Source organism: Suncus etruscus, chromosome 15, assembly GCF_024139225.1.
Source record: "Suncus etruscus isolate mSunEtr1 chromosome 15, mSunEtr1.pri.cur, whole genome shotgun sequence".
Lineage (NCBI taxonomy): Eukaryota > Metazoa > Chordata > Mammalia > Eulipotyphla > Soricidae > Suncus > Suncus etruscus.
In genome coordinates, this window is record NC_064862.1 from 10,136,467 (window position 1) to 10,154,880 (window position 18,414).

Consider the following 18,414-nt stretch of genomic DNA (forward strand, 5'->3'; position numbering starts at 1 on the left):
TAAACACAATATACACTATGCAGCTATAAGGATGAAATCTTGCAGTTTGTCACAACTTGGATAAAACAGGAGGATAATAAATTAATAAATATAAAGATAAATTACAGGGCAAAATAAAAAATGCCAGATGTGTTAACTCATCTAATAATAGATAAATCAAATAAGGGAATATGTAGAATTAAATGCTTACAATTATTCTGCCTTGAATTATAAAACTATTATTATTAAAATGTAGGGGAAAATGCACACTTAAAGAAGAAAATAATAATGTAAGAACTTTTCCAACATTAATTATTTGGGAACTTAGGTGGTGAGATATATCAAAACCATTAATATAGGGACAACTGATGCCAAAATATTGATAATTTTAGGAACTGTGATTTACAAAATAATATAAAAATGTTTTATACAATTTTGTGGTTACTAAAAGTTCTATTTTTAGCTTTTCAATATTGCTCTTTCTTGAAAATTTTACTTAAACCATTTTGAATTTAGCCTGATTTTTAAAAATAATTTTATTTAATGTACCATTTTAGTGACTATATAAGAGGGAATTTTGTGATTATTTAATTCAGAATATTTTCAGAAATAGAATATTCATTTTTGTTTTTGGGGCCACACCCTGTGATGCTCAGGGGTTACTCTTGGCCATGCACTCAGAAATTACTCCTGGCTGGGGGACTATATGGGATGCTGGAGGATCAAACTGTGGTCCTTTTTAGGTCAGTGCATCCAAGGCAAAAGCCCTACTACTTCTGCAACAGTTCTGGCCCCCAGAAATAGAATATTCTAAAAAGTTTTACAGCTCTTTGGAAAATAATTTTTTTCTGATTTACCTTGCTGTCCTGAATTCAAATGAACTGCCAAGAACAATATAAAAATTAATTGATAGTTGAAGGATGCCAAAAATTATGAACTGCTTTATTTAACAGAAAAGCTAATAATATTATGAAAATTGTGAATCTGAATGCCTATATGAATATATATAAATCATTTCATTAATTAAACAGCTGTCTTATATTTTACTTTGTTTATAATTACTATAATTTCTATAATATTAACTTGATCAGTTTCCTTTTATTTTGTGGAAATCAGAAAGAGATGAAAAGAATAAAATGTAGGTACATGGGCAGGAGTGATAGCACAATGGGTAGGGTGTTTGCTTTGCATGAGCCAATGCAGTTTCAATCCAGCATCCCATATAGTCCCCATGTCTAACAGAAGTAATTTCTGAGTGTAAAGCCAGGAGTAACTTCTGAATGCCACCTGGTGTGGCCTAAAACAAAACAAAAACAAAACAAAAATCAGGTATATAGTTTGACATTTACATATTCTAGTTAAGACTTAAACATTTAAATTAATTTTAGTGTCATGTAAAAATTAAAAGAACACACAAATATTTTAATTATTCATTTAATTTATTTATACTCTATACATGTACCAACATCTGTACTATTAATACCCTCAAAAGAACAGTACATTAGCATTAAAAAGTAAGATGCAAAAAAATACGTAAGATGCAGCTGTCTTTTTGTTCTCTTGAGTTATTGATTTGAATGAAATTTATATTATTTTTATGTATTTTATTTTATTTTCACTTATATTATTTTTCATGAATTATTTCTCTGATATAAATAAATTTATCAATTTTCCCCATTTTGTTTTTAGCCATTTCATATGTTAGTATATTGTATTGAAAATTGGAATATGTTTATTAAAGATTAAATTTCTGTATCTAGATTACTACTATATTTTTTGCAAGTGGATATTACTATTTAGCATCATTTGTCAAAAAGACTCTGCTCTATGGTTTTATCTTTGCTTTTTATTTATTATTAGTTTGGGGCCTATTTCGAGTGACACTTTAGACTTATGCCTGACTCACCCTGGCTCTTAGCTTAGGAGGAATTGAGGAATCCATATGGAATCTATATAGGATCAAAGTCAAGTGGACAATTGCAAAGTATGTTGCATGGCTTTTTGTATATAACTTTAGGCCTTACTTTTGCATCTTTTTTAGAGATGACTTAACTATAACAATGCAGTCTGTTTGGGAATATTTTGTTACATTACTTTACTATACCTTGATAGCAATGTTTCAATTTGGATAGTGACAGGCCTCAAACATAATTGTCCTTCAATATTGTACTGAATATTTTCATGTTTTAATTGCACATATAAAATTTAGAATAAAATGGACCAAATTTTATGATATTTTTTGAAAAAGATTGAATTTAATATACAGATAAAATTGAGCACATACTTATGATAACAATGGAACTATATGGGATACTTGGGATTGAATGTGAACAATTGGAATTTTTTCATTAATTACAAAATAAATCATTTTGCCCACTGTATCGTATTTCCTGGCTAACTCTTTTTTTAATCTACTTTATTTAAAAACATGTATTACATAATTGATCATAATATATTTATATCTCATTCCCCAGTCCTGGGGGTGTGGGAATATCGGTAAAGACAGTGTCAGCACAGCCAATGATCCACACAAAATTGGACAGATAATACAAGTTCAGAAAAGATTCTACACAGCTATCTGCAGCTAACAAAAGATATCATCAGACAGATAAGGTAGCTGTGGAACTTAAATTAAAAATTTTATCTGACCCGGCAAGGACCATCCCCATGGGTGGAGAATAGGTAAGGGTAGGGGACAAATCTAGAGGTACTTAGAGTACATGAGTCACAAGCATAAACAGGAAAGAATTATCCTGTATAGGGTAAAAACCAGCTATGCACAACTCTGAGATAAAACAAAGTATAAAATCTATAATGTATTGTGACAAGGTTTTCTAGGTCTGTAATTTTATGTCTGCTTGCCATTGTAGAAAAAACAGTTCAGATGTATTAAAAGCCCAGGTGGTAGTTACCAAATTTCTGTCCTTTTTAAGGAATCCTGCTGTGTGTTGCAATTACTGCAATAAAACTTATTATTGTTTCTCAGTACTTCCTGGAAATAAAACTAAGGCAACCTTGCAACGTCCATTTACCTATAGATTTCTAAAGCAAAGATAAATGCACAAAAAAATCTCAAGTGTGCAAGCTTCTTTGTGACCGAAGAGGCATTGGATAGTGCACTGGAAGCAGCCTTGTAAAAGTCTAATAATAATAGACTCATTAATCTGCTTGTGTATCTGCCAAACTTGCTCTGCAGCAACATGACCGTTATCTTCCTATTTATGTCTTTTCTGCCTATCAGCTTTATTCAGGTCTTTGTGAAGAACATTCATCAGAAATATAAGTAGTTTCTGTGGATCTTCTTGACAGTGCCTTACGAAATGGTCATTTAAGCTTCCCAATGGTTATCTTGAAGTCTGTGTTGTCCTGCCATAAGGCTTTCATAATTTTATCAAATTCTTCTGCCTTTATGTACCAATAGATTTTAACTATTAATATCTACCTTGTATTGCTTCTCGGCCTTTTAACTAAGATCAAGTGTAGTATCTGTTCTTATCAGTTTAATATCTGATATGTCTTCTATCCAACAACAATATATTAAATGGATTTTTGGCACTATGAATAGGAATAGGAGCTTGCTTCGTCTATTCCACGCATCAACCTGGTATTGCAGCACCCCCAGGAATGGTGCATCAAAAAAAAAAAAGTAAAAAAGAAAGAAAGAAAAAGTATCTACCTTGTAATCGTTCTGGTGAAAATAACCATTTGAAATTGGAATATTACACAGACATTATAAATATTGAGTTTATGTAAAAAGTGTTTTCTAAATTATGGTGTCCAGTGAAAGTTGGTCTGGTTCTACAGAAATGAGGTTCTGAAACTATTCATTTTCAATACTGATTATCTCTGCTTCATTGTGAAATATTAGTTTATTGTCCCTATTACTTGTTAATGTCACTGTTGGTTTCCTACTCACCCTCCAAAATAGTCTTTTTTTAGCTTTTAGGGAGCCATGTTTTCTTTGGTTTGGAGGGTTCCTAATCATGCACTGGTCTTAGTTTGTGAGAATTCTGTTTCTGAAAAGGTATAGTGGGACCCAGATTTTCTTGGCAGGGTTGCCATCAGTGAAAACATTAACATATCATTTTCCTCAACTGAGAATTATCCATTGCCACATGGAGATAAAGTTTCATTGTAAAATATTAACATATTTAATATACATTTGTAATAATTCATTTGTGTGCAAACCTCAGAGGCTAGCCCCAGCTACATGTGATTTTTATGTGAAGGCACACAAGTGGTAAAATTATCAACAATATATATGGCTTGCCTCCATGAAATATGACAGTTCAAGTGAAGATGGAGAGCATTTATATGTAGAGCTGCATGTTCTTTTACAGGTGACTTAAATATTGCATTGCTAAATAGTCAGTTGTTTCATTTCCCTGAGCCATCAGCCCTGGGAGGCCAGGGTTCTTATGTGAGTAAGGAAAATTGACTCTAGACACTTTTGAAAAAGGGCTTTTCATTGCTGAGGCCAGTGTTGAACCACATAGTTATGAGCATTAAAAGAGACAGTGAAAAGGCCAGAGTGATGGTGCAGCAGTAGGGCATTTACCTTGCACTAGGCTGAACCAGGATGGACCTCAGTTCGATCCCCAGGCATCCTATGTGGTCCTCCAAGCCAGGAAGCAGTCTCTGAGCGCATAGTCAGGAGTCACCCTTTAGTATCACCAGGTGTGGCCCAAAAGATAAAAAATAAAGAGGCAGTGAAAATTTCCAGAAAAATCTCACAACATAAGCTTAGTTACTCACTATGCTGCACTATTCTGAAACATGGGAACTCAGTTAATTAAAGTAGCAAGTTCCACTTGTTGAACAGACTTGTAATTTGTAGACATTGTTGTGGTCAGTGAGGGGACAGTGATGCCACCTTTTCCTGATGATGATCCCACAGTGAAAAACATGGAGCCATTAGGTATAGAATTGGAGTGAGTTATTGAAGAGATTAGATAGTGCATCCTTCTGAATATATCCCAGAACTTACCAGCAGGATAATGGGAGGATCTTTCACCTGAGAAGATAGATAAGGCTTTTTGAAGTGAATCACTAAGAGGTAATATGTATTCTCCTTCCTTTTCTGAAAATGGCAGGACTATTATTTCAAAAATAAAACCTAACAACACCTGGCAAATAAGTGATGAGAATTATACAAACATTGTAATTCTCTGTCTGTAGTGCAGTTCAGGAGTATGTTGTCTGATATTGTATAAATAAGCATGGGGAAACTTAGGGAGCTGGACATAAGACCACATCAACAAAATATTTACACATTGTGTGTGAATTTGCCATTCCCTGTGGTAAAACAGTCCATTGGAAACACCAAATTGGAGCTCTGCTTTTGAGAGTAGGAACTAAAAAAGCTAAATGCCTTCTGTCTTTAGAGTAAATGAAAATTTTATAAAAACCAATTTTTAAGTAAATTACAATAAAAGTCTAGTGTTTTGGTATTCCTTCTGGTGAAGGGAGGCTAGGCTTTAATGTCCCCATAGAATTTACGCTAATGTTGACAGCTTGTAAACCAGATAACCATTGTCAACTAAACTACTTTGTTTGAATGACAAAAATCGGAGAATTCTAGAGTATAGTGTCTTTTGTGTTCAAATTGTAGTTGTTTCTCAACCAAGCTTTTAGCTCCTCTATTTCTGTATAGTATGTGGGCCACTGGGGTATCCAGATTTGAATATTTGATTTTCATTCAATTGGAATATGTGATAGGCACTGTAACCCAGTGGCCCACTGGCAAAGTCTCTTAGTTATTAGGCAGGAAGGGAGTTGGTCAAGGATGTTAAACATCTGAGCTGGTGTTTTGGGATGGGTTGGGCAAGTAATGTAGTATTCAGAACTTCACTGTTGATGCAAGTGCCGACCCCAAGGTTTTAATTAAAAGCCATGTTTAGTAAAACAGCAACTTTTGGGCCTTCTGGTCACATTTAAAAAATCTTTTACTCTGGCAGACAGATGATGATGACAAAACATCAACTATTCTCTCTAAGCCATAATAAATTTCTTGCAAGGGCCACTTAAGGGGCCAATGTTGTAAAGATATCACAGATACTTCTGTGCCTGAATCAAACATGCCTTCAAATTTACTGCCCAGAATTTCAATGGTTAACATTAGGTGTTCTTTAAGATTAGCACTAACAGCTATTAAAGGGTTAACAGATGCATTGGTATTTGTCTTTCAAAACCTCTGACCCTAAGTTGATCTGCGAGGCCAGGCACAACATAAGGAAGAAATAAAATCTTAGTTATATTTTCAATAATTTTAAAGTTCCAAACTGTGGCCATGGAAATAAGCACTAATATTTCTTCAACATGATCAAAATCTATAATTCCAAGCTAAAAAAAATCTTTTTAATAGTCAGCCAACTTTTCCCCATTGTCAAGCTCACAGTTCTGTAAAGATTCATCACTTTTATGCTAGATCTTAACTTGTAATGACACTGGGCTGGTATTATTATCATTTGCTCAGGGCAGAGAATACCCAAGGCAAAACTTCCTGAAGTAGCAGGCTTTACTGAATGAGTCTATGGCTTGCAGCTCTGCTCTCTTGTCCTGGGCTGGGAATTTGAATTGTTGACTACAAAATATCCTAATTTTATAGGACCTGGTATCAGCCCCTCACCCAGTTTCCCAAGACTGGAAAATTATGCCTTGGCCTAAAATGGGTAGGTCAGGGTGACTACACTATGTGCAAATGATTCAGTTTGCCACTGTTTAAGCATCTGACCTGTATGTGTGAAGCTGGCGTTGAACCTATTCTCCATTTGCTTGAGACATGATGGGAAATAATCTCTGGCCCAATGTAATTCTTTGCCATAACTTGCACAAAGAAAAGTCCATTTGGTCTCCTTGAATAGGGAATATTATGGGAGCCTACATATCCTCTAGTAGAATAGCTAGATCTTTTCTGGTTCTCCAGAGTTAGCCTCTATATAGAATAGGCAGTCTCCCTCGTATTTTTATGGGCCTTAAATCTGAATAATTCAACATTTCTACAAGCCCTGTAGAAATTCCATCACAACCTCTCTCTCTTTCGCTAATGGGACATAAAGTAGCCTGACGATCTTCATTGGCATTTTCAAAAGTTATCAGATTTGTCAGGAGGAGATGTATTTCCTTTCTTTTAACCTGTCTCAGAATAGTTTCTGTCAGTTTCCCCCCAAAATTCTGGATATGGCTCAGAAGTAGCCTAAAAGAGTTTCGTAAAACTACCCTTAAAATCTTCATTTATACCAATCTACTCCCAAGCACAGGATGCTCTGAACAGCTCCAAACTTATTGAGTAAAGTCAGAAACTTGTGGAGGTTGGAGAAAACTCCTTTAACTACCAGAAGTTCATAAGACAACTGAACATCTGCAATCATCCAAAGTTGGAAGCATTTAGGAAAGTATGGCCTGTGCATCTCACATTTCATGTTACATATAAATTATGATGCAAATTAATATTAATAACATAATGGCCAATATGTAAATTACTGCTATAGTATATTTTATATTAATTGTTGGGATAAAGAAGGACGTTATATACATGAAGTAAGGCCAGAATCCCTCTATCCATAGACAAGTATTTTCATAACTTTGAACCAAGTAGGAAATAGAGTCATTCAAGGTGAAAGTTATTCACTTGAGTAATCAGGGAATATTTTATGAGTTGTAGAAAAGACCCCTGTTCCTGGGTTCAGGTGTAGTATGAGTCTTAACTCCCATCTTCTGGGGGAGTGGGTAATGTAGGTCTCGAAGCAATGCTGACACAAACAATAATCTACACAAAGTTAAAGTGATAAAAAAAAAGGTTCAAGAAAATTTTCAGGGGCCAGAGAGATAGCACAGCAGTAGAGCATTTGCTTTGCATGCTGAAGGATGATAGTTCAAATCCCGGCATCCCATATGGTTCCCCGATCCTGCTGGGGGCAATTTCTGAACATAGAGCCAGGAGTAGACCCTAAATGCTGCTTGGTGTAACTCAGAAACAAAAAAAAAAAAAAAAGAAAGAAAGAAAGAAAGAGAAAACTTCCACTATGAGTTATCTGCTAGCTTGCAAAAGATACCAACAGGCAGACAGGCTACCTATAGAACTGATTCCTTTAAGCAATTTCCCTGACCCATGGCCTTTATTGGGAAGAGAAGAACCATCCCCTGAATGGAGAACAGGTAGGGGTAGGGAAGTAATCCAGAGGTACTTCCAGACTATGAGTGACATGCACAAAGAAGAATTATCCTGAATTGGGCAAACCCCTGTTACTCCAACGCATTTGTTTCCAAATAAGTGGAAGCAAAATTATTTTTACAATTTAAAAAAATAAAGAGAAAAATAGAAAGAGTACAGTGACAAAGCAAATTTGTGAAAATTATTGTGTCTCTATTGAGGTCATTAGATCATTGTCAGAAGATTTAGTGAGCTTTTGTTGCTAGTTGACCATTCTGTTATTTCTTTATTTCTGAACATTATTGACTTCAGGTGCACACTGTCTAATGAAAATGACAGGATCAAACAAAAGTGGAGTTACTGAGAGTTGGGCAGTACAATAACTCCAGCACTATTTCTGATACGGTAGCTTTTGTAAGGTGTGTTTCAGATGTCAGCTTTTCTGGAAGTATGGGAAGGCGAGAAAGGCTGCCCCACTAAATCCAAAAAGTCTTTGTGACATTAGTCCAAATACAGCATACTGGTATTTTTGGTAGATTGGTGTCTCCAAAGAGAGGCCTAGAAGACAGGTGAAGCAGGGCCATTGGTGAAGTGGTGATTATGAGTGACAGGTGCTGCAAGTTTGGCTTTGGCAGGGCAGGGACTTAGCCTGCCCTCTTCACCTCTCCTCCAACGTTTAACTGCATGGTCAGTGTACACATAATTTTTTACAGCTTGGTTTATATCTCTTTTGAGAACAGAATGTGTCTATGAGCTGACTTAGTGCAGATATGGAGACAGTGTTGTAGGTGTAATTTTCTTTTTAAATTTTTTCTAAATTTGTTTTGTTTCTGTTTTTAGAACCACAATGTAAAATGTGTAGAGGTTATTCCTACCTCTGAATTCAGGAATCACTTCTGATGGTGATAAGATTTAAGATATTAGTGAAATGTGGGGGCAGGGCATTTGTCTTACACACAGCCGACCTGGGGGCTGTAATGCTAGGTTTGATCCCTGGAATCCCATATGGTCCCTGATTTTGCCAGAAGCAATTCTGAGCACAGTGCAGGAGTAATTCCTGAGCACAGCTGGATGTGACCTCAAAACAAACAAAAACAAAACAAAACAAAACAAACAAAAAAAAAGGAGTGAAATGACATTGTATTTTTAATATGAAAGTCCACACTTTCATTTGCAATTACACAAGAAAGCAAGTGACTTTTGCATGTTATCTAAATATTCTAAAACATATATATATATATATATATATATATATATATATATATATATATATATCAGCTAATAATTTTAGAATACATTATTTATTATATTTCACATCGGCTATTTTAGGACATGTAACAAAGCTTAATGCTTACTTTGAATCTTTAATTCTCCCCTTTCACTCTATATTCCCCTCAAGATTCCCCTCCCATCCTTCCCTTCTACTTCATTTCCTCATTTTTCCTTTCCCTTCTCCTCTCTTTTCTCCACTATTATCCCTCCCCCATTTTCTAGTCTCTCCTTTTCTTTTTTCTCTCTTATTTTCTCTAGTCCTCGCATTTCCCCTTCTTTTGCTTTCCTTTCCCTTTCCTTTCTCTCCTAATACCCACTTGCTTTGTTCTTTTCCATGCTCCTCCCCTTCCTCTCCTTTTCTCTCATCTTTCTTCTATCCTCCTTTTTCCTTCATCCTCTAACCTGCATTTCTCCCATTGCCCTCCAATTTTATCCATTTCTCTTTTCTTCTGCTCTCCTTTCACCCAATCCTCCTCTCACCTTCTTTTTCCTCTCTTCTGCTCTCTTCTCCTACTCTTCTCTGCTTTGCCTCCTTCTCTTCCTTTACTCTTCTCTCACCTCCTTTGCTCCCCATTCTTTTCTTTCTTCTCTTTTCATCCCCTTTACTTTCCATTTTTCTCCACTCCTCTTATTTTCTCCCCTCTTCCCCTTCTCTCTTCTTATCCTTTTTCTCCTACAAATTTTCTTTGCTACATATCATTGCTTTACCTTCCTCTTACACTCCCTATGATCTTCTCCTCTTATTTTTTAACCTTTCCTCTCCTCTCCTCACTTTCCTTCCCTCTCCTTTTCTCCCCTTTCTTCCCTTCTCTTCTTCTCTCCTCTTCTCATTGATCCTCACCCCCTCTTCTTCTCTCCACCTCTTGCCTCTCTTCTCCTCTCCATCCTTCCTTTCTCATAGTTTCTCTTCCCTTATTTTCTTTTTTTAATCTTCCCTTTCCTTTCCTTCCTGATCTAATTTTATTGCACTAATTAGTTTTCAGTCTAATTGAAGAACAACAACAACAAAAAAGTCCCAAGAAGCCTCATCCTGTCCTAGTAGGTAAGATATTAGTGGGAAATTTTCTAGTTTATTATCAGTAAATATATTAGTGGTAGGTTTTGTACACATAATCTTTTACAAATTCAAGAAAAATTTCAACATTTCTTCTAATGCATTATTTTTAACATTAATTACAATAAGTGAATAGCAGAATAAATGTTCAACTAGTATTTATGGTTTCATAAACAATATCTAAAATATGGAAGATTTAATTAAAAGTAAATGTTTTAAAATGACTAAGTTATTTTTCAGAATCCTTATATTGCAAGGAAAAGAGATGGCTCATAATTGCTTAATGTTCAGCTTTACTAATTAAAATCCATCTTAGTTTTACATTTATTGAATACATATTAATATACTATTATGAAGTACATTAATCATGTTGTCCCATATTTTGTTTTTCCTCATCATCCTTTATACTTTAGATTTTCAATAAGCTTAGAGGCCAGCAGCTAGAGATATAATAATTGAGTAAAGAGCACACCTTGCAATTGGCTGACCTGGGTTTGATTCCATTTATTTCATATTGTCTTGCAAGTACAGGAGTGATTCCTGTGTGAATAGCCATGAATAATCCTTAATTATTGCCTAGGATGACCCAAATCAAAAATCAAACAAAAAGCTTGGGGATCATATTGCCTTTAGTATGGTCATGCCATAATAAAGCACATGTAAAAATTATTATAGTTTATTTTACATTAATATAGCTAACACTAGGCTGTATTTAAAATATGGATTAATATAAATGATGCTATTTTAAAATTTGATTTCCTGCAACATTAATTTTTCTAAGTTCCACTTGTCTTTATGATATTATAGGAACCTTGATGTATACTCTTTCCTAAAAAAATGTGTGTCATTCAACATTGGGCTACAACCTGTTTTCACCCCAAACAAAGTTAACTTTTGGTTCCTCTCTTTTTACTTACATTTCTAAGCCTACTTAAATGGGGCTGGACTAAACAAAAGTCTTTTGTCTGCCACTCTTTCTTAGGGCTAGTTATGGATTTTGGTATTTAATAAAAAATGTCATTATAAGAAAAATAACTATATTAAGAACTACCATAACAATGTGAATGAATGAGGGAAGTAGAAAGCCTGTCTAGAGTACAGGCGGGGATGGGGTGGGAAGGAGGGAGATTTGGGATAGTGGTGATGGGAATGTGGGTGTTCTTTACATGACTGAAACCCAACTACAGTCATCTTCGTAATCAAGTTGTTTAAATAAAAATATTAATAAAAATAAAATACTGTAATTATAGTTTATAATATAAATATATTTAAATATTAAACAAAAAATGTCATTTTGGTTGTCCTCTGCCTTTTCTCCACAGGGTGGAAAGCTCCTGGACCACAAGTGTTTCACCTTTGTCATCTTGATTTTGATTATTTACTGTGGCTACCCCTGCTCACGACCCAATTTTTCTGGGGTGGGATTCTGGCATGTGAAGTTTACAATTCTACTCATTCCATTTTAATCACTATTATTAGACTGAGTTTTTAAGGTGTGATATGTGGAAAGGAGGGAGTTTCATAATTTTGTAATTATAGTTCAGATTTTTGGTTATCTTATTTTCTGAGTTGTGATTCTCATGTGTTTCTTAGTTTTTGGTTCCTTTACAGTTTACAAAGTGTTTAGAGGGGGTTGAGTTGAGATTGAGTAATTTATGACCCTTTTAAAGTGAAATACATATTTAATACAAAAATATAACTTTTACCTCATTGAATAATTATTTCTCCAAGAGTGCTCAATGACTATTTCAAAATAATGACAGTTTCACCTTCTTTTATGGACACATAAAAACAATTTTATGGCTATTTAGCCTGATAATCTGGTGGGGTAGATGTAACTCACAAATATGTACTTGTGTGGGCATCTTTAATATTAAAGCTCTAAGATATTTCTCATCAACATTCAGAACATTATCACAATTGTTTTGCAAGTATTCCTTTTAGTCTGGTTATAATTGTTCCCAAGTCTCTCTTGTTTGTCTCTTAATTTGTAGCTTCAGTTTTTTCTGAAACAAGAGTATTTTATGATGTTGAGAAAATACATTGATTCTCAGCTTTTTTTATTGTTTGGCATAGAGATACTGTCTTTCAAATTCTTTTCATGTTCATGCTATAACTGGAAGTCTAAATAAGGATTCTCTGCTGCAAGATTAGAGACATTAAATCAATAAAATCCACAGTCTGTTTCTAATGTTGATCTGACCATAAATCTCCCTCTGTAAAAATCAATCTTGAGGTCTAATGTTACTTGAACATAAACAGCAGCAACAATGTAAGTTAGTTATATAGACATTATTTTCATTTATAAATAAGTTCCATAATGATATTTATAATTCAATATGACTGCTCACATCATCAATTATTAACTCCTGAAAGGCTTAAACAGTAACATTTTTGCCATACTTTCTAAAAGTAAACTAAATATTGAAAATATTGATGACTTTCATAACTTCAAACTGGACAAATTATGAACATGGTAAACATAGTTTTATGAGATATTTTATAGCATTTAAACATGTAGTTATAAACAATCAGCAATTTATATAAGAATGCTTATCAAGAGAAAAACAGAAGAGCTGTAAAGTGCTTAAGCAAGTTGGAATAGAAGACATACTAAATGTGTCACACTATGGATTTTCTGCTCTGTAATGTGTGTTTGCTCTAAAATATTGATTGAAATCAAATCAAATAAGATAGAAACTTATGAAGAAAATAGAATAATAGGAAGAAACACAATGAATGTTTAGATTGATGTTTCGGGTGTCCAAAGCTCATCTCATCAGAGAATTATATAATTGTCTGAGGATGAATATATGTGTATTGATATTTTTATGTACACAGCAAGATTTTAATACATAGATAATTTTTCTTATTTTTACTTTAATTGCTGCTTTTCTCTTTTTTAAGTGATATTTTTAAAATATATTTTGACCTCCAATGTAAAGCTTAATAGATGGGAAAGATTTTTTATTTGATGTGCATTCAGTATATGCAAAATCATCTTGATGAACTTTTATGCTTTAAAACATAAATATAAAGGATCAGGAGTGATAGAACTACAGGTAAGGTATGAGTCCCTAACACAGAACTCAGATTAATATTAATCACAGATAGGTGTCTCTCAATAACTTTGCCAATTATATAAAAATAAGTAAATAAAATCTAAGCTTCATATGTACTTAATATGTACTTCAATAAATTATTTTATTATGAAAAGAGTATTTTTATATTTATTCTTAGATCCTATGGTGCTCTACCTAAATAATAACTGTAGCAATCTTAAACCTAAAATGATTAAGGCACTTGACTAGTAAGCAACACTAATACAATCTTATAAATAAAAAGACATATTATCGGAATTTGTGATCAAAAATATGATCTAAAAATATGATCTTCTATTTTAAAAATGACAGAATTGGAACTTATACTCTTGGACCTGGCCGCTGGAGCTGCACACAGGGCGCGAACTGACAGAAGCTAGGAGCAGAGTCTTGATTCCTGGAGCGGCTGCCCGGCACACAGGAGAGCCACATTAAAAGTGTAAAGAGGGCCGGGAAGACGCCAAAAAAAAAAAAAAAAGTGTAAAGAGCCGAATCAGCCACCTCCCCCAAGTGGGCGCCGGACCCCTGCACTCCGCCTAAGTCCCATGCCTGAACCCAGGGACCCCGAGCCCGACCGGGCTGCAACCAGGGTGAGTCCACAGCTGCCCCGCGCCTGAATTCAGGAACCCCTGACTCAGCTGCAGGCAGGACAAGTGCATACCCGGCCACCTCCCCACGTAGGCACCCAGAGAACCCTGAGCCTGACCCACTCTGTGATGCTGGGAAAGGCTAGACCTTATAGACCAGGTGAGCTTGGGTCTACTTCCCGGACCTTGGGGATATCCTAGAGCAGCCTGCCCCCTGAGCCCCGGAGTGGACCTGGGACCCCGAGGGGCGAATAGAGAAGGCCAGGTGGGTTTGGCTGCAACAATTTTCTCAGCTGAGGCTCAGAGGGGATGGAGCTGCGCTGACTCACTGGGAAAGGAGGGCGGACAGAGAGCTAGGCTCAACAGAGCCCTCCAACATTGTGGCCAGGAGCAGAACTGCACTAGCTGCCTACAAAAGGAAAAGCCAGAAAAGACCCTACTAGAGAACATAGGAGGAGCAAAATCTCGACGAGCCCACCCAACAGACCCCTCTAGAACCACGTTCAGGGAGGGGACCCATCCCAACGCCACAGGGGGCAAAAGCAGCTTAACTAGGAAGGATCTGAACTCCAAGCCACACCAATAAATGCAAAGAAATATGGGTAAATTAAGGAGAACCATAATATCTAGAGATTTGGAGAGAAACCCTAGCAAGTGTCCAAGTCCAACAAAATGTACAGATTCAAGAGAAGGAGACCTAAAAGCAGCCATGAGGAAGGAAATGCAAGAATTGATAAAAGAAATGAAAAAAAACACTAGCTACCAAGTATAAGAAATCTATGGATGAACAAATCAGCCAAATTAAAGAAGAAATGTTAAAGAACATGAGAGGTTCCATACAAAAAGAATTGAAGGAATTAAAAGACAAAGTAACAAGGCTTACGAGCAGAAACAGAGTTGGAGAAGCACTTTGAGGAACTCGTAGCAAAACTGCAAACAAAAAATGACCAAGAAACCAACAAAGAAATAAAAGGCAAAGCACTGGAAGAAAAAGTCCAGTATCTAATGAACAAGGACAAAAGAAACAATATAAGAATTGTGGGTATACCAGAAGGAGAGGAAATAGGGAAAGGGGAAGAACAAGTAGTCAGGGAAATAATAGCAGAGAACTTTCCCACCCTCTGGAAAGAAACTTCAGTGCAAATCCAGGAAGTGAAAAGAGTCCCAAATAAAATAGACCCTAATAAACCAAAACCAAGACATATAGTAATCCAAATGGCAAAAAAGAAAGAGAAAGAGGAACTCCTTAAAGCAATAAGGGAGAAAGAAACCTCAAGTACAAAGGAAAGGACATAAAGAATCAAACCAGATCTTTCATTTGAAATAATTCAAGCAAGAAGACAGTGGAATGACATATATAAATGATTGAATGAAAGAAATTTCCAACCTAGAGTCCAATACCCAGCAAAATTATCATTCCTATGGGAGGACAGACTAAAAACATTCTCAAACAATAATGAACTTGAATTATTTGTGCAAACAAAACCGATCCTAAACGACCTACTCAGAGACGAATTACACAATCCAAACCCCTGATTGTAACAACAACCACTCCACACAACACAACTGCACAACAGTCCTCTCTATCAATAATCTCCCTAAATGTTAATGGACTAAACTCCCCAATTAAAAGACACATAGTAGAGAACTGGATTAGGAAAAATAAACTGGACTTGCTGTCTGCAAGAAACACACCTACAACTACAGGATAAGCATAGGCTTAGAATAAAAGGATGGAAAGTAATTATTTAGGCCAATGGAAAACAAAAAAGAGCAGGGTCTTATATCAGACCAAATTGCATTCAACCTCAAGAAAGTGATCAGAGACAAAGAGGGTCCCTACCTACTAATCAGGGGAACATTATATCAAGAAATACTAACCCTGGTCAATATCTATGCACCTAATGTAGAGTTAGCAAAATATGTGAGGCAACTTCTTACAAACCTGGAGAAACACATGAAGGGAAATGTGATGATAGTAGGGTACTTCAATACTCCACTATCACCACTGGATAGATCCACCAAACAGAAAAATAGCAAAGAAATAAGAGCTCTAAATGAAAAATTAGCAGATCTAGGGCTAATAAATTTATATAGAGCCCTCCATTCCCAGAAAACAGAATACACATTTTTCTCAAGCCCACATGGAACCTTCTCCAAAATAAACCATGTCTTAGGATACAAAGCCAACCTATATAAGACCAAAAATGTAAGGATAATTAGAAGTACCCTATCAGATAACTATGCAACAGAGGTCAAAATTGACTTCAAGAAAAAGCAATGGAGAAAAACAAATACCTGAAGATTAAACAACATACTGCTCAACAACAGCTGGATCAAAGAACAACTCAAGGAAGAAATAAAACAGATTCCTTGAGACAAATGAAAATGAAGAGACAACTTGTCAAAATTTGTGGGACACAACTAAAGCAGTAATTAGGAGGAAACTCAGTACAGGCAGTACAGGCATATGTCAAGAAACAGGAAAGTGACAAAATCAACAGTTTAAACGATTACTTCAAGGAAATGGAACAACAGCAGCAGAGAAATCCAACCACAACCAGAAGGCAAGAAATAATAAAACCCAGAGAAGAAATAAACGACATAGAAACTAAGAAAACAATACAAAAATCAATGAGACCAGGAGTTGGTTTTTCGAAAAAATAAACAAGATAAACAAACCACTGGCAAAACTCACCAAAAAAAAAAAGACAGAGAAAACACCGAAATCAGTAGGATCACAAATGAAAGGAGAGAGATTACAACAGAACCCCAAGAAATACAACATATAATGAGATCATACTATGAACAACTATACTCAGCTAGGCTAGAGAACCCAGTAAAAATTGACAGATTCTTGGAAAAATACCATCTTCTGAGACTGGAAAAGGAAGAACTAGAAAGCCTAAACAGACCAATCACCTCAGAGAAAATTGAAGATGAAACTAAAAACTCCCTAAGAACAAAAGTCCAGCCCCACATGGATTTATAGGTGAATTCTACCAAACATTCCAAGAAGACCTACTACCATATTTCCATAGGCTCCTCCAAACCATAGAAAAAACAGGAATCCTTCCCAATTCCTTTTATGAGGCTAATATCACACTCATTCCCAAAGATGGCAAAGATACCACCAAAAAAGAAAACTACAGACCAATCTTGCTAATGAACATAGATGCAAAGATACTCAACAAAATCTTAGCAAACCGAATCCAGCACATCATCAAAAAGATCATACATCACGAGCAAGTGGGTTTTATACCAGGAATGGAAGGTTGGTTCAACATACGCAAATCAATCAACATTATACATTACATCAACAACAAGAAAGACAAAAACCACATGATCATATCAATTGATGCAGAGAAAGCATTTGACAAAATTCAACACCCTTTCATGTTAAAGACACTCAGCAAAATAGGATTAGAAGGAACCTTCCTCAAGATAGTTACAGCTATCTATGAAAAGCCTACAGCCAACATTATACTTAATGGCGAGAAGCTAGAAGCATTCCCACTAAGGTCAGGAACTAGGCAAGACTGTCCACTCTCTCCACTCTTATTCAATATAACCTTAGAAGTCCTAGCAATAGCAATCCGACAAGAGAAGGGAGTCAAAGGAATCCAAATTGGGAAAGAGGAACTCAAACTATATCTATTTGCAGATGATATGATGATATACATCGAAAACCCTAATGAGTCCATAGTAAAACTCCTAGAAACAATTAACCAATACAGCAAAGTGGCTGGATGCAAAGTCAATACACAAAAGACAGTAGCATTTCTATACACAAACAACGAAGTTGAGGAGAGAGAGATTAAATATACAATTAAAATAGTATCAAAAATATCAGGTACCTAGGAATCAGCTGTACAAGGGAAGTGAAAGAACTATACCAGCGAAACTTCAAAACACTTCAGAAAGAAATTGAAGAGGATCTATAGAAATGGAAGAACATCCCATGCTCATGGATAGGTAGAATTAACATAGTCAAAATGACTATTCTACCCAAACTACTATACAGATTTAATGCAATTCTTATACAAATTCAGACAGCATTCTTTAAAGAATTAGAACAATCAATCAGAAAATTTATCTGGAAACAAAAAAGACCCAGGATAACCAAACACATACTGAAAAACAAGAAGCTGGGTGGCATTTCCCTACCTATCTTGAAACTATACTATAAAGCCATAATGATCAAAACAGCATGGTACTGTACCTCAGAACAGTGGGTCAGAACAGAATTCCCAGATATAAATCCCCAGA

General features: G+C 35.5%; 1 non-coding gene across 1 annotated transcript; it reads left to right on the forward strand.

Moving 5' to 3' along the window:
- Nucleotides 1-3,426: 3,426 nt before the first annotated feature.
- On the forward strand, nt 3,427-3,617 carry LOC126031487 (U2 spliceosomal RNA). Its single transcript, XR_007503346.1, has one exon. It is a non-coding gene; the product is annotated as a U2 spliceosomal RNA (small nuclear RNA).
- Nucleotides 3,618-18,414: the final 14,797 nt, after the last annotated feature.